This window comes from Lissotriton vulgaris, chromosome 1_1, assembly GCF_964263255.1.
Source record: "Lissotriton vulgaris chromosome 1_1, aLisVul1.2, whole genome shotgun sequence".
Classification (NCBI taxonomy): domain Eukaryota; kingdom Metazoa; phylum Chordata; class Amphibia; order Caudata; family Salamandridae; genus Lissotriton; species Lissotriton vulgaris.
In genome coordinates this window covers 174,557,161-174,580,123 of record NC_141685.1, presented here as the reverse complement: position 1 = coordinate 174,580,123, position 22,963 = coordinate 174,557,161, and the positions used below count along the sequence as shown (strand labels likewise).

The 22,963-nt window shown below is 50.1% G+C and overlaps 1 pseudogene; it reads left to right on the top strand.

Moving 5' to 3' along the window:
• The first annotated feature begins 1,890 nt into the window (after positions 1-1,890).
• On the top strand, positions 1,891-20,995 carry LOC147738053 (uncharacterized; annotated as a pseudogene).
• The last annotated feature ends 1,968 nt before the right edge of the window (positions 20,996-22,963 follow it).

Here is a 22,963-nt window from a genome sequence, read left to right as displayed (position 1 = left end):
CAGCAGTAGGTCTGTAGGAGTGGCTACCTTAGTCAGAGGAAGGCGTTTCACGATGGACTCAGTCACCGAGCTGGAGGGCAGCAGGGCTCTTGTCGTCGACGGTTCGTGGGCAGGAGAGCCAGTTAGACTCATCAACGTGTACGCCCCTTCTGACGTATGCAAGCGACAGGAGCTGTTTCAGCGCCTCAGGCCACAGTTGGTCACCTCTAGAACAATTTTGATGGGTGGGGATTTTAACTGTATTCTAGAAGCAGGTGGTAGATGTGGGACCAGGGCTGGGGAAGGACGGATGGATGACGCTGCGAGACTACTGGTAGAGATGGTGGGGGAGGCCTCCCTGACAGACGTCATTGGGACCATGGGGGCGGACGCCAGGAACTTCACCTGGAGTCGCCCTGATGGTTCCTTGCGCTCCGGGATAGACTTCATCTTCACCTCTCAATCAGTGAAGCTCAAGCAACATTCAATGGTGACAGTTCATTTCTCTGACCACAGAGCTATCCACTTCCAAGGGGAACCGACGGGCAAGTTCCTGACAGGTCCAGGCACTTGGAAACTGAATAGCTCTCTGCTGGAGAAAGAGGGTGTGATGGAGGTGTTGAGGGAGACATACACCCAGTGGCAGGCCATGAAAGACACATTCGAGTCCACAGGGAAATGGTGGGAGTGGGTCAAGGGCAGGCTCCAGGATTTTTTCAAGAATGTGGGCAGGCAGGTTGAAAGGGGGAGAAAGAGGGAGTTCAGTAGACTACAGCAAGAGCTGCAAGAACTGCACGACCTCCAACTCCGGGGATGGGACGTCATGAGCCCCCTGGAAGAAGTCAAGAAAGAGCTGAGCGAGCACTTTCACGACGAATCCAGGAGGATCATTTTCCGTTCCAAGGTGGAGAACTTGGAGAAGGGGGAGAAATGCAACTCCTTCTTCTTTAAGAAAATCCACTCTTCGCACACCCCTCTGGTTCAACTGCGCAATAAGGAGGGGACCCTCTGTGACACAAGGGAGGACATTAAGAAGGTAGTGACAGATTTCTATGGGGACCTCTACTCAGAGAAGAGGTCAGAGGGAGACCAGGCAGAAAAGTTTCTGTCTGGTATCCCAAGAACTGTTTCCCCAACAGTGAGAGATGGCCTAAATGCCCCCTGACTTTGGACGAGCTGCACCTTGCAGTGAAATCCTTCAAGTCAGGAAAGACACCAGGTAGTGATGGTCTCCCAGTCGAGTTCTATGCCTCACTGTGGGACCTAGTGGGACCGGATCTCCTGCAGGTGTATGAGGAGATGGAGAGCGAGGGAATCATGCCCCGCACTCTGAGGGAAGGAATGATTGCTCTCTTGTATAAACATAAGGGGGAGAGATGTGACCTAAAGAACTGGCATCCCATCTCTCTCCTGAATGTAGACTACAAGATCCTTGCAAAGACACTAGTGAACAGACTGAAGGGCGCCATGGGAGAGTTAGTACACCCAGACCAGACCTGTGGGGTCCCAGGGCGCAGGGGCGCAAATAGCCTGGCACTGATAAGGGACACGATCCAGTACATCACGGACCGCAAGATCCGGGCTGCACTGGTCTGTCTAGATCAGGAGAAGGCATTCAACCACATTTCCCATGAGTTCATGGAGAGGGTTCTGCGCGGGTTTGGGCTGGGGGAGCGCTTCTGCGGTTACGTTAAAGTAATGTATAAAGACATCTTCAGTTCAGTCATTGTAAATGGTTGTAAAACAGACCCCTTTCCTATCAGGTCCGGGGTAAGACAAGGCTGCCCGCTCTCGCCACCTCTGTTTGTTTTGGTTATAGAACTTCTTGCCGAGTACATCAGGAAGAACCCAAACATCAGAGGGATCCAGACACCCGTCGATGCGAAGAAGGAGGTCAAGTGTTCGCTGAACATGGACGATGTCACCCTCTTCTGCGCGGATGTAGAATCAGCCAAATCCCTGCTGGAGGCGTGCACAGACTTCGGAAAGGCATCAGGGGCGTGAATCAACGTGGACAAGTCGCAGGCCAAACTCTTCGGGCGATGGGACCTCTGCAACGAGCCTCTCCCCTTCCCCATCGAGGCAGGACTGATGAAGATCCTCGGCGTCTGGTTTGGAGGAGATGGGGCAGCAGCGAAGAGCTGGAACGAACACCTGGCCAAGGTGAAGCAGAAACTGGGTCTCTGGAGCCTGAGAAACCTGAGCATTGAGGGGAAGGCTCTGGTGCTCAGGAACGACGCCCTGCCCGTGCTGCAATATGTGACACAGGCCTGGCCACTCCTGGCCAACGTAGCACGGGCCATAAACAGCATGGTGTTCCACTTCGTCTGGCACTCAAAGATGGACAGGGTGAAACGGTCGGTCATGCACAAGGAGCACCGCAAAGGGGGGAAGGCAGTCCCCGACATCCCAACAATCCTCAGGGCTTTCTTTGTGTGTGGCTGCATCCGAATAACTCTGTTAAATATGAACAAGGACCACTCTGCCTACAAAGTCTTCCGCTTTTTCCTCCTCCCGGTGTGGAGACGGCTGGGATGGGATAAGTGGGAAAATGCAGTAACTTTCAACTGGGACCTTCCATGGTACTACAGGGAGGTGGAAAAGTTTGTGGGTGAATTTGGGATGAACTGTGTCACTCCTTGCCTTTGGAAGCCCAGGACAATCCGCAAACTGATCAGGACCAGGGACACCACCGAACCAGTAAGCGACCTGCCCCAGCAACGGCAGCGCACGTGTGGGGGAATGTATCCTCCCCAAGCCTGACCAACAGACACAAGGACATAGCATGGATGTCTGTGAAGGGGGGCCTGCCAGTAAGGTCCTTCATGCACAGCAGAGGCCTGTGCCCGCACAGGAACTGTCCAAGGGGATGCCCCGCAGAGGAATCTGCACACCATCTCTTCTGGGCCTGCCCCTTTGCCCAGAGACTACGGGCTGTCTTACGCCAAGTGAGGTAATTAAAATTTTATGGTCAAGTATGTCCCCAACGTTTACCCTCACGTTCCATGTACATGTAACTTCCCTCCCCAATCGAATCTAAAGACGCAAAAACTTATGCGTCCAACGTTAACATGTCCTCTATCGGATCCACCATGAATGGATTGATAATTCAGTTCCTAAATATGCCATGCCAACGTCTTTACATGGTGCATGTTAAATTGTCGAATTGCATTCGTTTCTAAGGCTCCACAGGGCCCAGACGCAGGTCCAGGCCTCAAGCCTTCTGAGACACTCCGAGAGATGCAGCCCCGCCCGCATCCCTGACCTCTGCCTTACTTACTGCCAAGCACCGCGGTGCCCGGCTCAGCCCGGCCTGCCTGCCAAGATGGTATTTTGCCTTCAAGTTATCTGTTCAGCTCCCCGGATTCACATTCCTAACTAACGAACAGGATAAACATATCCTGCCTGCATAAAATATAGTCCAGTCTTTCTGTCTCCATGCAAGTGATTTACTGAACCAGTTTCCATAGAAAACCCGTAGTTCCATTTAGGTTTAAAGCATTTTATTGAAGCAGGGTGGGATAGGACACAAAGGGGCAGGGAACAGGTGAACCACAAGATCCGCGCACCAATGCGCATCATACAGCCAATACAACAATGCAGTTACAATTTTGCAAGAGGCTCCACCCGACTCGGGAGCATAGCTTTCGCACCTGTGGGCACGGACAGACAACGAGGGGAGAGGATGGGGGGGGGGGGGAGAAGGGGAGGGGAGGGGCGGGATGAGGAGAGGAGAAAAATCAGGAGGGAAGGAACAAGAGAGAGAACGAATGAAAACAAAAAGGGGGGGGGGGTGAAGGGAGGAGAAGCAACCCCGCTCCAAAAACCTACCTAACCAAACTAAACCCCCAACTACCATACCCCGACCCACCCCCTGTACTGTGCCAGCATCTACAGTCTCCACTACTGTGAACTCTCCATGAATCTCTACTATGCAATACCGACCCCACCCAATCAAGCAGGTGGGTCCGGTGGCGGCGTCAGCCTCAACAATCGAAGATATCTAGGGCAGGTGATCTCTCGAAACTCGGAACATAACAGGCTGTGAAAGGGCTCCCACAATTCCTCAAAGGTATCAGTATCCCCCAGGGCCACTAAGGACATCTTTTCCATTCCAAGAACATGCCATAATCTGTGCAGCCAACCAACTACAGAGGGAAGTGTTGTAGTGCGCCAGTGTATGAGAATATTCTGCACCGCTGATCCCAGCGCAATTGCGATCTGTCTACCCCTCTTAGACCTAAGGGGATAAATCAACCCATTCGGCAACCCCAACAGGACATAGGCCGGGAATCTAGGCAGTTCTATCCCAAAGCATTTGTCCACCTCGCTCAGGACCTCTTCCCAGTAAGGAGCCAGCAGGGGGCAATCCCATAGTATGTGTGTTAGTGTACCAGTGTTGCCACAGTTGCGCCAGCACGTCCCTGGTATCGCCCTATCCATCTCGTGCAGTTTCTCCGGAGTGCGGTACCAGTAGGTCGAGATTTTAGTAAAGGTCTCTGTAAGACCCGTGTGGTAGGCCGAGTGGCGCGCGCGGTAGAAGATGTGGTCCCATTCTTTATGACTCAGCTCGCGCCCAAGCTCTCGCTCCCATCGTTCCCGACCAGGGTTGTGAATGTGAAATGAGGGGGGCTGCAGCATTCTATACAGGTCCGAGATCAGTTTGGCGTCCGACGTGCGAGTAATTAACCAACGCTCGTACTCCGTGATTTCCCTGTGTGCCGCGTCGCGCACTTGGGGTTGTAATGCCCAGTGGCGCGCCTGCATGTATCGCATGCGCTCCGTTTCGGGGAGGCCATAATCCCTCTGCAAGTCCTGGAAGGAGACAACTCCCTCAGGGGAGTACAAGTGGTACAGAGTGCAGCAGCGGGCCACCCGCCAGCGCTCATAGGCACCCTGTTCCATCCCCGGGCCGAAGTCCGGGTTGCCAATGAGCGGCGTGAAGGGAGAGGGGAAGGTAGTGAACTCGCATCTGGCAGCCACCGAGTCCCACGTCTGGAGCGGGACCCGCGTTACCAAAGACGCGTAAAGATTGGGGGGCCGATGGGCTCGCCTCAAGAATGGCACTTCCTGCAGCGTCCTACCCGCCACCGCCTGATCTTGGAATAACCAGTGTTTATCAGACTCCCACCGGCTCCATTCCACGAGGTATCGGAGCTGAGCGGCCTGAAAATATTTCCGCAAGTCCGGTATCCCCAGCCCTCCGGATTCCGGTGAGAGCATAGCGATGCCCCTCTTGATCCTCGGCCTGCGGCCCTGCCACACGAACCGCGCAATGGCCATCTGAGTCTCCGCGAGCCACCCCGCAGGAGGATGGAGCGGTAACGCTCTGAAGAGGTAAAGCACCTGAGGCAGGAGGGTCATCTTCACCGCGGCCACCCTACCCAGTAGCGACAGCGTGCCTTTATCCCACCGGCCCAGTTCCTCCCTGATTTTCGTGCCTAGAGCTGCGTAATTGGCCGTAACCATCTCCGGGAGGGAGGGCGCCAACAGGATCCCCAAATACGGGATCCGGTCCTTGGACCAGCTCAGAGGGTAAAGCCTCTGCAGTTCCGCTTTAGTGGCAGCAGTGAGCGAGATGTCTAGGGCGGCTGACTTACCCAGGTTCACCTTGAAGCCCGCCACGTCAGCGAATAAGTTCAGTTCCTCCACACAGGCCGGTAGCGATCTCCGCGGGTCATCCAGCATCAGAATGACATCATCCGCGTACAGGCTAATCGCATGACGAAACCCACCCATCTGGACGCCGATAATGTCAGGGTTCTGCCTAACCCTCTGGGCAAATGGCTCCATGTACAAGGCAAAGAGCAAAGGGGAGAGCGGGCATCCCTGTCTCGTGCCCCGCTCAATGGGGAAGGGTCGAGAGCTGCCGCCGTTCACCCGCACCACCGCAGATGGGAACCGGTAGCAATTGAAGATCAGGTGACGGAACTTCTCCCCTATCCCTAATTTGCTCAGGACTTTCTCAAGGTAGGGCCAGTGCACCCTGTCAAAAGCCTTCTCCGCGTCTATGGACAGGAGCATCCTCTCTCCAGGGATCCTGGAAGCCTTCTCAAGAATGTGTGTCACCCTTTTCGTATTATCTACCGTTTGCCTACCGGGCACGAAGCCCGCCTGGTCCGAGTCAACCATGCCGGGGAGGTGCAACGCCAGGCGTGCAGCTAAGATACTGGTGAACACCTTCAAATCAGTGTTCAGCAGCGAAATGGGACGATAGGACCCGCAGGCGGTCCTGTCCTTGCCCGGCTTAGGGATCACTGAGACCGGGGCCTGGAGAAATTCGGAGGGGATGGCTCCCGGTTCTGCGAAGGAGTTAAAGAGGCGAGTCAGCAGAGGCGCCAGTTCCTGACAGAAGGTTTTGTAAAACAGCGGGATGAAGCCATCCGGTCCCGGGGCCTTGCCCAGTTTGAGCCGGGATATCGCCGTGACCACCTCCTCGATACGTATGTCACGCTCCAGATACTGAGCCTGATCCTGTGTCAGCGACGGGAGCGGGACCGAGTCCAGATAGTCCCCCTCAGCCTGGGCCGAAGGGGGCTCCCCGGAGTAGAGGTCCGCATAAAAGCCGCGGAAGACGTCCGCTATGTGCTCATCGGTCGTGACTCTACCTCCGGCCGGGTCCAGTAGTTCCTTCACTCGGTGCTGCTGGTGCTGCACCCTGAGTTTGTTAGCCAGGAGCCGCCCACACCGATCGCCCCCCGTGTAATATTTGTGCTTCAGGCGGAGCACCGCGTACTCCGCCCGATCCGTGTCAAGGGCCGCCAGGAGCTTCCGCGCCGCCTTCAGCTGCCTCCACACCCTGGGGGCCCCTGTCCTGTGATGAACCTGCTCTAGCTCCCTCACCTGCCGGGTAAGCTCATCTCTCTTGAGTTGTCGGTCCCTATTCTCGGCAGCGGAAATCGCGATAAATTCGCCTCGGAGCACGGCCTTAAGGGCTGCCCACTGTGTCGCACGAGAAGTGTCCCCATTATCGTTCACGGTCTGAAAAGCCAAAATGGCCGTCCTGATCTGATCCACCACCGACCGCCTATGCAAAAGCGTGTCTCGGAGCCTCCAGACCCCCCTCGGCCGAGCCACCGGCGGAAGAGTGAAAGCGCCCTCCACCGGAGCGTGGTCAGAAAGAGAGAGGACCCCCATGTCCGCATTCGAAGCCAAAAGGAGCAGTGGGCCCGACACTAGGAGGTGGTCTAAGCGCGCATAAGATCTATGGGCGTGTGAGAAGTAAGAGTATGCGCGGGTGGTGGGGTGAAGGCAGCGCCACATGTCATGCAGGTCCAGCTCCTCAAGTCGAGTTCGAATCGAGCCCGAAAGCTCACCCAACTGATGGCGCCGCTGCACAGACCTATCCAGCGCCGCGTCGAAAACCAGGTTCAAATCACCCCCCAACACTATGTGCCTATCAGAGGTGAATGCAACGTCGTCCAGGGCCCTGTGTAAGAATTGGTCCTGATGATCATTGGGGCAATAAACGGAGCCTACAGTCAGTGCTAAGCCCCCCACCTTAATCCTATATACTAGAAGTCTCCCTTTCTGTTCTGCCACCTTGCTCACGACCTCACCCCTGAACCCTCTAGAAAACAAAATGGCCACCCCTGCCGTCTTGGAGGTGCTAGAGGAGAATAGCTGTGTGGGGAACTTGGGGGTACGCATCCGCGAACAATCCTTAGCCAGCAAATGGGTCTCCTGCAACAGGCAGATATCCGCTTGTGAGTTTTCCAACAGGGATAACACTGCCCGCCGCTTAACCGGATTATTCAGCCCTTTCACATTGAGAGTAAGCACCTTAAGAGCCATCAAAGAGAGAGGTCAAGGAGCACATATCAAGAAGCAAAGCCCCGCCAGCAAACACAGAAGGCACCCTTCGAGGCCTCAAAACAGAGCAACTTTGAATCAACCACTGGCACAGTACAGTCCCCGAACCCCAACACCCCACAACCAAAAAACCCCCCCCTGCCCCTACACCACCAAATCCACACCACCCCCCACTACTGGCCCCCCTTCTAGGTCCCAAAATCAAAACACCTGCCCGCCCGCCCCAGCCCCTTTCCCCGCTTCTCAAACTTTTCAGAAAAGACATTGTCCCAGTCCGGCCCGGAACGGGCAAGGCCGTGGTAAGTCAACCTAGTGGACGTCCAGCCACCACCTCCAGCACTCGCCCTTCCTCCCAGCCCACCCCCCGGATCCCCGCACCTGCAATAAGAATGAGCTAAAGTAGACTCCCCCCGGAGTGAGTTCAGGCCGTCAAGGCCACTTCGCCATTCGTCGCCACTCTGGAGGCCTCCTGGATGGCAGCCGCCATTTCTGCCCGGATTGCAGGCGAGCCCGGGCGCTCCGCCGGAGGAGAGGCCCCCCCCCCAGCTTGTTGCCATCCATTACGAGTGCTGCGCCTCCGCCGTGGGGTCGGGGTATCCGTGTCCGATGCAGTGAGGCCCAGCACCGCGCAAAGATCTTGAAGGGACCGAAGCTGATGCAAGACACCGTTCCACCTGAAGATCAGACGGAAGGGGTGCCCCCAGGAGTACTGTGTCTCATGCTCTCGAAGGAAGTCCGTAGCGATCTTGAAGGATTTCCTCTTCTGTAGCGTGACTGTGGACAAGTCCTGAAACAGGGTCACCGGGTGGTCCCGAAATCGGAAAGGCTGCTGCCCTCGTGCCTCACGGAGGATCCGCTCCTTCAAGGGAAAGTTCGGGAGGAAGGCCAAAATGTCCGGAGCGGGCGCCGTGGCTCTGCGGGGGCGACCCACCCGATGTGCCCGGTCAATGCGAATCCGAAAGTCCTCCGGCTCTCCCAGGATCGCACGGAAGAGGGCCACCAGATATGCAGTCACGTCTTCACCCTCCTCACCGGACGGCACACCGCGGACCCGTATGTTGTTCCGCCTGGACCGATTTTCAAGGTCCTCGGCGTGGGCCTGTAGCTCAATCTGTTGCTCCCGTAGCCGCAGGACCTCCTGCTGCAGATGGGTGATCTCCTCATCCCTGGAGTGGCCCGCCTCCTCCACTGTGTTCACACGATCCCCCAGGGAGTCCATCTCTCTCCTCACTTCGCGGACCTCCCCGGCCACCTCACGCTTGAGTGTTTGGAAGTCCTCCCGAAGGGAGCTAAACAGGGACTCGAGAAATGACCTCGTCACCGGGGGCTCTCCACCTTCTGCCCCCCTGGTTGGTGCCGGGGAGGTCGCGGCCGGCTGGGCACCTCCGCTGCGTAGGGCGCCCCGTCCCAGCATTTCCGGCAAGGTCCGGTCGCCCCGTCGCTGCCCCCTGGCATTCGACATTGTAGATCGACAACGGACACTGAGGCTCACTGAACAGCAAAGGAAGCAGCTATATGCCAGCCGGGAGCAGCCCACACAAAGAGCACCAGGAGGGCCGAGCTGCTCGGCCGAACTCCACAAAATGGCCGCTCAGTAGCATCGAGGGGACAACGCCCAAGATGGAGACCCTCTCTCCTTCTCCGATCTGAGAGCCAGAAATCCGGCCAGTGGGCTGAGTCACAATGCAACGTTCGCCGGGGTCCACTGCTTCAGGGAAAGATCTGCCCCGGGAGACTCGTTCCACAGTCCCGCACAGATGACTAGCGACCTCCTCCAGCAGGCCTCGTCAAGCCATGGGCTGGCGTAGTGAGGTGACGCCGACTCCGCCTCCGCCCTGCACCTCCGCTCCGTTCCGCTCCGTACAGCCGCTGTTGGACAGCTCCGAGTCGCTCGCGGAGCCGTCGCCGACTCCCACTCCAACAGCTCATGCACCACTGCGGGCTTCACACCTCGGAGGCCGGTCGCCTCGTCACGCTCCGAGGGTCAGGAGACTCGCGGCTTCCAGCTCTCACTCGGGTCGTTCAGCGGGGTCCGACCTGGGCTTCACCGGCCAAAATCTCATCCCCGACGGCGCAAACCAGGCTCAGCAGGCTCTCTACACCTCCACCGCAAGCACCAGGCTCAGTGGCCGCGTGATCCGGGGGGGAATCAGCGGTTCCAAGCGGTGCAGGAATTCAGGGGTCCGGGAGCTCTCGGCAAGTGCGACCGCTCAGCCCGCCATCTTGGCCACGCCCCCCCGTAGTTCCATTTAATACATATATGCATCTCCTATTCTTTAGTGACAAGTAGCCTTTACCCTGATAGCCTTTAGTTTCTAGCAACATGTTCTCTAAACACCAGATATCAGATATGTTATAGAAACAGGTCGATCTGACATCCCAGACTTCAGTCTCCTCTATACGTGCTAAGAGTCAGAGCCCCCAGCTCTCCCTAGTCACACGTCATGATCAGTTTGCGCGCACCAGTAGGTCAAAGGTTCCAGCTGCTCATGTCACCCCCTCCATGAATCCACCCACTTGTGACACTTTCTTGTGACGTTTACAGAACACACCTCCATGTACGCCTTCTTGCTACGCACATGTATTCTTATCTTTTCTTTTCACTTGTTACGCCTATTGTATCCGTCACTATTGTACAGTTTTACTATATATATTGTGTACTGTTAATAAATCGTTGAATTCCCATCCTGAACCTTAGAGGTGATGGATCCTGATTTTACACTTGCTCGAGCTTGTTAACTAAAGCCCGTATGACTCAGATACCACGGACTCTGCCTCTTATTTGATTGAGCTATTCTTGTTAATTAATTATACGGTAAAAAAGAGTATCCGGTAAATTTATTTACCACATAATTTGGTGCCCGAACAGGGACCCCTCCCCCACTCCACGCGCCGGCGATGCGTCGCAGGCTTTGACCCCTTCTACAGTCGTGACGGACGTCTCGCGCATCTGCAGGTATTCCTGTATCTCCCTCAGGCCCACGGAGGAGACGGAGACTGTGTCAGCATCCAGACGAGGCGGTGAGGAGTGCGGAGGATCCCGACCAGAGCCCAGCCGAGAGAGCAGTGTCCGAGGTGTCCAGAGGCCCACCTGTTCCGAAGCATCGAGGCGCATGCGTAGTGCGTAGCAGTCCAGTCCAGTGTCGAGTTTCCGAGGCCTTCAAGTTCAAGTATTGCTCCCGGTGAGTACCATTGCTAGGGACGCATCAAGACGGGTGCATTGGTTTGTGTCCGGTCAAGACAGGTCTGGGTACACAGCCCTGGTCCGTACGTGTTCACTTAGGTGAGCGCGGTATGACGTGTCTTTTTATGGGACCGGTCTGTACTGTTTAGCAGTGCATCAAGTAATTCATGTTCAAGTATTGTCTCTCGAGATTTCAAGTATTATGTTATATGTTCTAGATACTAGATAGCATCTGTAATGTGTTTTATGTCGTGGTATGAATGACTGTTTGCATTTCATTATTGTGTTTATTGTGTTCAAGTAAGTATTACGATGCCTTTATTCTCGAAATTATGTCAGATAGGAACTAGGAAAGGGATACTGGAAGAAGCAGTGCCTGTCCCGCCTAGGGACTCTCCAGGGCACTTTATGTACCAGAAGCATGGCTTAGATGCCATACTGTATATGGACTTGTGGGTAGATTACACTAAGAATCTAGAAGAGAAATATAAATGGCCCGTTACAGGGACATGGGATGCTGATTGCATCATAAGGGTAGAAGAAGCACTCTGGAAAAAGAAATCTAGACAGTCACAGAAAGATGCCATTGAATTATGGCGTAAAGAATCACATAGAAGAACAGAGAAAGAACTCCGAAAAGCAGATAAACATAGGGAAGATGCCGAAAAGGTCCGAGAAAAAGAATTAATAGAAGAAGGTGAACGAGTTAGGTTCGAACAAAGAGACCGACAGCGTAGTGCCCTTATGAATGGCATGTATCCTCTTATGGCCGAGGGTCTGCCTAAAGCCGTTCCGGAAATGCCAAGTAATTTACCGCCGCCATTGGTCCCGACTAAAGTGCGTCATAACAAGACTGCAGCTGATATTTTTCTTTCCTCCTATTTGGATGGCATAGCTCCAGCTTATACTAACGTACCCGTACTACCCGTTGATAACGTACAGCAGCCTGCTCCGGTTGCTCAAGTCACGACCCCGCCACGTAATCTAACTTCCGTGCCCGCTGTCACTTCCACTAGTTTTCCCCTTACTATTGGTCCTCGTAATCCTTTTACGACAGACGCAACTCAGGGCTCCACCCCATTACAGATACCTGCCGCACAGTCAGGTTATGCTCACGCTTCCGTTCCGGGAGGTGCCGTAGGTGGCCTCCCTCACACCCCGCCACAGTTACATCGATTGTCAATCAGAGAATTAGCAATGCAACGTACGCCAAAAGCAAGCACATCTGAAAAGCTTAAACAAGCAGTTGGAGATTGTAGATATGATCCCGTACCTGGCAAGCAAGGAGACATGGTATTAGCATCGTTACGTCTAAGACGTGTTACAGATTATTTAATGACATTACCAGAAATGCCAGAACATCTAGACAAGATATATCACTTTGTTCGAACGGGGGAGGGTCCAGAAAGTGTTCGTGAGGCCATGGCATATCAGAAAGTCGAGACTCAAGGGTTAATAATGCGATTTTTGATTAATTGTTTGATAAGGGAACAAGATCAGCCAGGTTTTCCGCAAGAAAGGATGCAAGGTTTGACAAGATGGAGCCAGAATATTGTCGACTGTAAACATGATAAACAGACTTGTATAGATGCCATGTCCAGAAAGATCCGTAAAGAAATAGTAGCTATACATGCTCAACGCAAAGCAAATAGGACACTCGAGTCAGACGACAAAGACACCTCAGAGGAGGAAGAACCAGAGAATATAGCAGTGACTCAAGATACGATAGCATATGTAGGTAGAGCGAAACTCCCTAAACAGTATTCGTTTGATAGGTCTTTTGAGAAACCGATCCGCCTAGAAAGTAAAAGACGTTTTCATTCTGCTATGTCAGATCAGTGTTCCCTCGAACACTTATTCCAAGCAACAGATAAAATCCTGAAAGAAAGAATAGGTTACCATGAACTTAGCACAATGCGTGAACAAGAACTAGCACGGTCCGCAGTACAGTGGGCCGATAATGACAGCGTATATAAGGATGATTCAGTAGCGCAAACATTTTTGAGTTTTACCCCGACTGAACAACGTTTAGTTGGTATGTACATGATTCAGCATATCATTATGCTATATGAAAATCAGCATTCTGATCCAGGTCCCTTACACAATGTATTAGATGAGTTACTCCTGAACAGATGGAGAGGCCTAGGTACTGATTTGATTAATGTTATTCTTGAACAATGTCATAGATACAGAACATTTCTGACTTCACATTATGTTCCTGTTCCACCCCCAGTAAGTTATCCTTTTCACCTAGACAGACAGAACCCCTTGCGAGAAGTCCACCCCGTTCAGTCAGCTCCAGGGGGTGCGCTTCAACGCGTATTTGTATACACGCCCATTACTAAAATAGAATTATTGGAAATGAAGAAAATAGTGCCGAGTCATGATAAAGACCCTGCTGGGTTTCACCGTGAATTAAAAGACATGTTACTGATGGGAGATTACACATATCCCGATATAATGAAAATATTGAAAGTATTATTGCCTGCCGGTATTTACGAAAAACTCAAAGAAAAAGAATGGGAGGTGGGAGATAAAAAGATTAATTGGACTGAATTAGAAAACGAAGAAACCGGACGAACCCCAGGTTTAGGTCTTGGGGAGAAAACTAAAGCATTACCAGGATTATTAGTACAGGTTTTGCCTAGATTATTGACAACGAAAAAGGAAGACTGGGATGCAATCTCAGCCTGCAAACAGAAACAAGACGAAGACACTAGTGATTTTTATTCTAGATTCGAGAAATGTTTTATTATTAATAGTGGCCTGAAAGCAAGTAGCGAGTCGTATCCACATCTATTCGTGACCAAATTAGTCGAGAATTCCTTATCCCAAGTTAAGAACCGTGTACTAAAAGTCGAGAGCACATGGCAAGCAAATACTCCTTCCCAAATGTTACAAATGTTACAGTACCACCAGAACAGAATCAGGGAGGAACATGATCATGAACAAAGACATATGAAGGATACCAAAATGAAAGTTTTAGTGGCTCAGTCAGTTCCAGCTAATGGTCAGAAAAGGGGTACGATACAGTCCAACAATCCGACAGCTCCTGTTAAAGGGACATGTAATTACTGTAAACAGCCAGGTCACTATGTAAACGAGTGTGCAGTTTTGAAACACAACATAGCTACAGGTAAAACGAAAGAAAGGCCGCATCCGCCTAGACAAGATCAGGTCCAGCATCATGTTCCGCAAAATGTGCAGCATACGCAGAATTTACCACAGACCGTAGCAGTTCCGCAACAACAACCCATTACTGCAACACAGCAAGTTACGTCACAGATGTACCAGTATGCTCAGTCAGAGTACCCAGATTATCAACAGTATACATGAAACAGCCTAGAGAGGGAAGTAGGCTTGCCTCTCATCGAGATTCCTGTAGATCAAGAGGGTCCGTATGTGCATAGTCAGGTATTAGGCAAGGACAGAAAGTTTTTGATTGATACAGGGGCAAGCAGAACTACAATTAGTCATGACGAAGTTCCAGGGGCACCCCACTCAGGCTCACAGAATGTTTCCCTTGGCTTTTCAGGAAAACCTATTGTTAATGAAGTATCGAAACCAGTTCCCCTAGCAGTTGGTCCATTGTCCCGTACTACAGACTTGTTACTTACGAAATCATGTCCAGAAAATTTACTTGGTATTAAAACACTGAAAGCTCTAGGAGCTGTAATTTGTTGTTCCCCGGAAGGAGTAAGGTTATTCCTTCGGGATTTCAAGGGTCATTATGTGTTGAGAGATTTTGATCCCAGGTTACAGAATGTTCCTGCACATTTATGGGCACAAGGTCCAACTGATGTACGTTGTATGCACATTACACCATACCATGTTACACTCAAGCCAGGAGTTGTATTACCCCGAATCCGACAATACAAGTTACCACCTGATGCTGTAGTGGCTTTACTGAAAATTGTTGACGAACTCATTGCTCCAGGAGTGGTTGTAGAAACCGACTCAAATGTTTGTAATTCCCCTATCATTCCAATTCTTAAACGTACTGATCCGAATGCACCTCCAGTCTATCGGTTGGTGATTGATCTTCGTGAATTGAATAAATGTATCATACCACAATACCCTGTGGTCCCAGACATTTCGTCATTATTGACAGCTATTGATTCAGAAGCAACGTTCTTTACTGTAATAGATCTCAAGAACGCCTTCTTTAGTGTCCCCATTCATCCGGAAAGCCAATTCCTTTTCGGATTCTGTTTAAATGGTCGCAGCTTCAAATTTGCACGTGCTCCTCAAGGATTTACAGAAAGCCCCAGCATCTATAGTCAAGCACTGAAACGACAACTAGACAGTATACACATGCCTACTGACACAGCCCTACTCCAATATGTCGATGATCTTTTGATCACAGCCCAAACAGAACGAGATTGTGAAGAAGCATCACTGACTGTACTGTATTTTCTGGCAGACAAGGGACACAAGGTGTCCCCTTCAAAGCTACAGTTCTGTGTCCAGCAAGTGGTGTACTTAGGACACTTGCTGTCCAAGTGGGGTAGACAGCTTACACCTGACTGTATTCAGTTAATTGCACAATTGCCACAGCCCAAGACACAAAAGGAAGTACGAGCTTTTATTGGACTCACATCTTACTGCAGACAATGGATTCCTCAGTACGCATATCTAGCCAAGCCACTGATACAATTGACAACACAGGAGGCAGCGACATCGACTGTCCTCCCTTGGACTCAGGAACATACACAAGCTTTTGACGAATTAAAGAAAGCCTTATGTCAAGCACCTGTTCTAGCGACACCATGTTACAGTAAACCTTTTACACTTTTTGTCACAGAACGCGATGGTACAGCATTATCAGTTCTCACACAGGTTCAAGCAGACAAACACAAACCGTGTGCATATTTTTCGAGTACATTAGATCCAGTAGCCCAGGCTTTGCCTGCGTGCTTAAAGTCAGTTGCAGCGACAGCTCTAGCAATCAGACAAAGTGACTCCATAGTGTTAGGACATCCTTTGACAGTACAGGTTCCACACTCCGTGGAAGTTCTCTTAAACAGAACACAGACTCAGCACTTGACTATAGCACGACTGACAGGTTATGAATTGACATTGTTTCAGCCACACATAGAAATCAGACGCTGCAATACGTTAAATCCTGCTACACTGTTGCCTTCGACTACAACAGACCCTACACCACACGACTGTGTGGAAGTCATTAATACTATCACGAAACCCAGACAAGACTTGACAGATATTGCATTGCCTGATCCAGACCTGACACTTTATGTGGATGGTTCATGTATGAGAACAATTACAGGAGAGCTAGTAGCCACATATGCAGTGACTACTGAAACTGAAGTCATAGAAACACATCGCATTGATACCTTGTCAGCTCAAGCGACAGAGCTCATTGCTCTGACCCAAGCCTGTATACGAGCCAAGAACCTTAAAGTAAACATATACACAGACTCACGTTATGCATTGGAGTCGTACACGATTTCGGTGTACTCTGGCAAGAAAGAGGTTTCATGACCTCTCATGGGGCCAAGATTCAGCATGGTCCCCTTATACAAGCTCTGTTAGAAGCAATACATTTGCCTACATCCATAGCCATCATGAAGTGCATAGCACATACTAAAGTCACTGACACTATTTCCCAGGGTAACGACCTGGCAGACCGAACAGCCAAGCTTACAGCTCAGACTCCAGACATTCCAGCTGACATGACAAAGACAGACTCATTACCGACACACTGCATGACAGTTAGGGACCCCATACAAGATGTACTCGATATACAGACACATGCTACTCCAGACGAAATCAAGAAATGGACTGAACAAGGAGGGGTCCGAACAGATCAAGGATGGGTGATGAAGGGAAAAGCCACTTGGTTTCTTCCGACTCTATGGTTCAAGTTATCATTGATACAGCACATAGTCCAGCACATTTAGGAGAGAAAGCCATGTTAGACAGTTTACAGAACCTTTGGTTCAACAAGCATTTACGAGCAGCAGCAAAACAGAAAGTGCGTACCTGCATGATCTGTTGTCAGTTCAATCCAGGAAAAGGTATTTCCGTGGAACAAGGTGGATTTTATCCTCCTGACCATCCTTTTGAAGTTCTCCAAATGGATTATATCCAAATTGACCGATGCCGAGGTTTCAAGTACGTCCTAGTAGTCGTGTGTGCCCTATCCAGATGGACAGAAGCATATCCAGTCCCAGATTACACTGCTCCAACCACTGCCAAACAGTTGGTTCGCGAGTTCTTCCCACGATTTGGTTTGCCTCGTATCGTGTATTCAGATAATGGTCAGCCATTCTCGTCCGAACTTATGAAGCACGTTTCCCTTCTGTTAGGTTATCAATGGAAGTTCCACTGTGTTCGGCATCCCGAAGCAGCTGGTTTAGTCGAGCGACACAATCAGACTCTGAAAACACGTCTTGCCAAGGTCTGTGCAGAAAAGGGTGTAGACTGGATAGTAGCCCTTCCAGTTGCTCTCTTCTATATGAGAAAGGTAGCCCATTCTAGGACAGGGCTATCCCCGTATGAAGTGGTCTTTGGTAGGCCACCGAATATGTGGGGGACGCCTATGCCACGTAAGATCACTGATGTTGACAGTACTATGCTGACAGATTACCTTGCTTTCTTGATGTCTGCACTACAATCATGTCGTTCACAGGTTGCTGCAGCCTTCCCAGACAACACCGAGGTGAAGCCACACAAGATCGTCCCTGGTGATTATGTCTACGTCAGGAATTTTGACCGGACGAGTCCTCTGGAGCCCCGTTGGAAGGAGCCGAAGTTGGTTTTGTTAACTACAAGGACAGCGGTGAATCTCGAAGGAAGAAAAGGGTGGCTGCATTCGAGCCACGTTAAGACATTTTATGGACTGCCTCCAAAGACTGTTTCCCAGGACTCCCACATTCCAGAGACCGATACTAAACTCCCCCTGTTAGAGAAAACTCCGTCCCAGGAGTATAAATTAAAATTGAGGTCTAGTAAGTCAGACAGTTTAATTGTTTAAGTCCCCCCCTGGGTGAAGCGGTTACACAGATTCTTGACATGTATAAGATAGACCCCAATAGAGAGAGAGATAGACAGGAGATCAAGAAACGAAAATATTGCAAAAATCTCCGCAGCTATTGTGTTGTTACACTACTTTTTATGTTATTTCTGAGTCTTACAATAATCTGCATTGGTTGGTTGTTACATATTTATGTTCCTATTGGTTCACATGAACACTCTTTTTCTAATGACACTGCAGAGCACACGTTTAGTGATCTGCCCCCTCACGAGTTATCTTAAAGGCTTGCGCTGCGCAACAATACATTCATCCGTATGTTACACCATTCTCACCAGACCAGCAATGCCACTAATTGCTGGATATGTGGCCGACTCCCTCCCTACCAGAATTACAAGGGAGCTCTGCCCCTCTTTCCTTATCCGTTTACACATAATGGTTCCTGTGGTGCATGGTTTAGTTTAATATCTTCTTTAGACACTGATTCCAGAGTTTCCCAAGGCAATTGGATATGGGGAAACCTGAACACAGTCATGAACAAGGCATGTTTCCCAGACGAGGAAGGTCTTCCACAAAGGACAGGGACCGATCTACAAAATGAAGTATATGGTTTAGGTAATTTTACACTTAACCTCATGATTCTGAATGTCCAATCCGAGACCAGTCCAGACTTGCCATCAATAACTGTCTTACCCGTAAAAGGTAAATTATGTGTTAGAAAGAATGGTTCAGTACATCTAGGACACAGTGAGTGTACTACTGTGGTCGAATTCAGTGACAAAGGCAAGTCTACATTCAAAGCTTCACGCCATTCGTATTTTATTTGTGGTCAGACAGCTTATATACGTTTGCCACTAGATTGGGATGGAACATGTTATATTGCATTCTTACTGCCACCTATTTTCCTAGCCCCATCTGATTACCATAGAAATTCACGTCTTACTCATTTTAGACAAAAGAGAGATTTCCCAATTGTCGATCAGACTGAAACTACGTTAGAACAGTATACAGATTTCAATAAAGGATTCTTTTTCTTTCTAGGTCCAGTTTCCAATAGTAAGTTAATACGTAAATTGACAAGAACCCTTGAAGCTGTAGTAAATGAAACTACTTCTGCCCTAGGTAACTTAACAGAGGAACAGTCTGCTATGAGACTTGTTGTCCTTCAGAATCGTCTCGTCCTTGACGTCATCCTGGCCGATAGGGGCGGGGCTTGTAGAGTCATCGGATCCAGTTGTTGCGTTTTCATTCCTAATAACGCACCGTCAGTCTATAAAGCAATAACAAGGCTTCATGAAATAGCTCACCAGCTACACCAGAATCCAGGCACCTGGACTTGGTCCGGTTGGTTCTGGAGTGTAATCTCTGCATGGGGATGGAAAGTACTGTCATTCTTAGGTATCTCACTGCTCATAGTATTCAGTTGTTGTCTATGCTTACAATGTGGGCCATCGATTTGCGGATTGTGCGCCACAATATGTATTCCACGTTCTAGTCCAAGTTCACATTCCAGTATGATAAAAGACGAGCGGATGATGCTCTATGAACAGATAGATGGTCTTATGAATATTGATGTTACATGAAGGAGACGTGGGGGACAAGAAGGGAATGAGGAAATTAAAATTTTATGGTCAAGTATGTCCCCAACGTTTACCCTCACGTTCCATGTACATGTAACTTCCCTCCCCAATCGAATCTAAAGACGCAAACACTTATGCGTCCAACGTTAACATGTCCTCTATCGGATCCACCATGAATGGATCGATAATTCAGTTCCTAAATATGCCATGCCAACGTCTTTACATGGTGCATGTTAAATTGTCGAATTGCATTCGTTTCTAAGGCTCCACAGGGCCCAGACGCAGGTCCAGGCCTCAAGCCTTCTGAGACACTCCGAGAGATGCAGCCCCGCCCGCATCCCTGACCTCTGCCTTACTTACTGCCAAGCACCGCGGTGCCCGGCTCAGCCCGGCCTGCCTGCCAAGATGGTATTTTGCCTTCAAGTTATTTGTTCAGCTCCCCGGATTCACATTCCTAACTAACGAACAGGATAAACGTATCCTGCCTGCATAAAATATAGTCCAGTCTTTCTGTCTCCATGCAAGTGATTTACTGAACCAGCTTCCATAGAAAACCCGTAGTTCCATTTAATACATAAAGAAATATATGCATCTCCTATTCTTTAGTGACAAGTAGCCTTTACCCTGATAGCCTTTAGTTTCTAGCAACATGTTCTCTAAACACCAGATATCAGATATGTTATAGGAACAGGTCGATCTGACATCCCAGACTTCAGTCTCCTCTATACGTGCTAAGAGTCAGAGCCCCCAGCTCTCCCTAGTCACACGTCATGATCAGTTTGCGCGCACCAGTAGGTCAAAGGTTCCAGCTGCTCATGTCACCCCCTCCATGAATCCACCCACTTGTGACACTTTCTTGTGATGTTTACAGAACACACCTCCATGTACGCCTTCTTGCTACGCACATGTATTCTTATCTTTTCTTTTCACTTGTTACGCCTATTGTATCCGTCACTATTGTACAGTTTTACTATATATATTGTGTACTGTTAATAAATCGTGGAATTCCCATCCTGAACCTTAGAGGTGATGGATCCTGATTTTCCACTTGCTCGAGCTTGTTAACTAAAGCCCGTATGACTCAGATACCACGGACTCTGCCTCTTATTTGATTGAGCTATTCTTGTTAATTAATTATACGGTAAAAAAGAGTATCCGGTAAATTTATTTACCACACAAGAACTGCTAGCCCTCATCCCCTACGAGAACATTACTGAACAGTCCATGATGTACGGGCTGTTTCCAGGGACACACACAGAGGAAGCTATCCAGGGGTGCTGGAGGCTCCTTTGCTGTATTAAAGACATTCTCCTGGTCGCCAGGACCCGCCTGGTGACCAATGGAGAGGTGGTGAACCGAGAAGGGTGCCGCAGGATGGTGCTCAGCCTGCTTAGAGACTATGCAGCCACGGACAAGCAGAAAAGTGAGGAAGGGGAAGAACTGTAACACCCCCCTACCCCACTAGACTCTTTAAAGTGGCCCCATTAAAAACTGCAAACGCTATCTGCAGACATTCTTGAACCTCAAACTGACGGCTTGTAAAATGTTTAAATACATTGATTAAAAAGTTAAAGTGGACTGCCTTCCCTAAGGGGGAGGTACCACTTCCTTGAAAACTATGTATCGCAAACTTTTAAGTACTTAATAAAAGTCTTTGCAAAAAATTTTTTTTTTTAAATAATTGTTATTTTATCTTGAATACATGAGGTTTCTGTTTTAATAATTGGAAATCTGACTGTAGTAATCCATTAGAACTAGCTCTGATTTAAAGTGTTTGTATGTGGAAAACCGTTAGGTTTTATGAAGGCCCTCACCCACCAACCTAGTTGGTGGCATGCTTCATCATCGCCACCCGATTCGACGCCAGGTTACTGCGGAGCGGGTTTTTTTTGTTTGTGAGGGTGCTGTGAGTGTGCTCTGAGTGAGGTTTAAAATACTGTCCTAGGGGTCCCAAAAACTGTTTTAATGGTGGGACCCAGGCAGTCAATAAAAACAAAGGCTTTTGGACGTGCACGGTGGGCTTCAGGCCTCCAACGTCCTGTGCGATCAACTAGTTTCAGCCAGGCATTTTCTTCTACTGGCTTTCTTCAGGACCTTATATGTGTAGGGTATTACAGGGGTTTGTATGAGTTTGTCAGTGCCCTGTGTGTAACACACACACTATGGTGCTTATAAGTGCAAGAGGTGTTTCCTCTCGAGTTGTACCTGTGGGGGTAAAGAAAACAGACATAACATTTAAGTAAAAGCTCCTTGTAGCAGGCTAAAAGCATTCAGTGAGGCCGCGCTGGGTGCCTAGAGGTGACCACAGACAAGGCGGTTGTGTTGGCGTCAGTGGCGGGTAGTGAAAGTGTGGCCGATCTCACAATATGCGTTAATGTATGTGAAATTAATCCTAAGTACCGTAACCAAAGTAAACAGTGGTGAAGGAATAAAACATTAAAAGGGGAGTTGCTTACACCAGATTTAAGCGAACAACTCAGCATGGAGCTCAGCCGGGGGCCAGGACCATGAGCACTCTAAATTGGGGGAAGAAAAGGAAAAAGGCTGTTGGGGGAGGGGGGTAGTCTGGACCCAACAAGGAAACGGTAAAAGGATGCACACACAAACACGGCCGGGGGCAGCATTAATGGTGGCTGTACGGTTAACAAAGTCGAGCTCAGGTTCTTACTGCGCGATGTCGCTGGGCCCGCAATGAACCTGTTGTCCGGGCAGAGGCTCCGTGAGAAATGAGCTTCAGTGTGGAGAGCGCTTAAATACCAGGAGAAAGTGCCAGGTGTTGCTTGTTAGCAGTGTCAGATGTTCTGGCCTGGGCACTTGTAGCAGGCGTGTTCAGCTTCCTGTTGTCTTGAGGAGGTGCCTGTTGTAGAGGAAATGTATGTATGTATGTATACTTGTAAAGCGCACTGTTACCCCATCACTCGGGGCGTCCTGGCGCTGTATACCGCTGGGGAACCCGTCCTGGCTTTCCCTGTGAGAAGGCACCCACAAGGTGAAGCCAGGCATCGCCGGCGCTGCTAGGGCCGTTGTGGAGATTAAGCAAGCTGCAGAGTGGGACCCATGGTTAGCGTAGGCACCTAGGTGAGAATTATCGAGTCCGCGGACATTGACCCAAGACCCTGCCGCGTCGGGAATTGAACCCTGGTCCTGGGCCGACCTCTGCTTCAGGGTATGCCGCTTCTAACCAGTGAGCCTCACTTCTCCACTTCTTGAGAAGAAAGACCCGCAGTAGAGGAAATAGAAGAAAAATAGAAGAAAGGCGTGCATGCTGGTGTATGTAGCGCTTTTTCAAATTTTTCTCATTGGCGCTGCTAGGCAGGATTACAAAAGCCTAGATCGTTTATATGCGCGTGCAAGTGTGCAGTCATGTAGGAGAGTGCTAATCCATATTGGGGCAGTCGCGCTCCATCTGTGCAC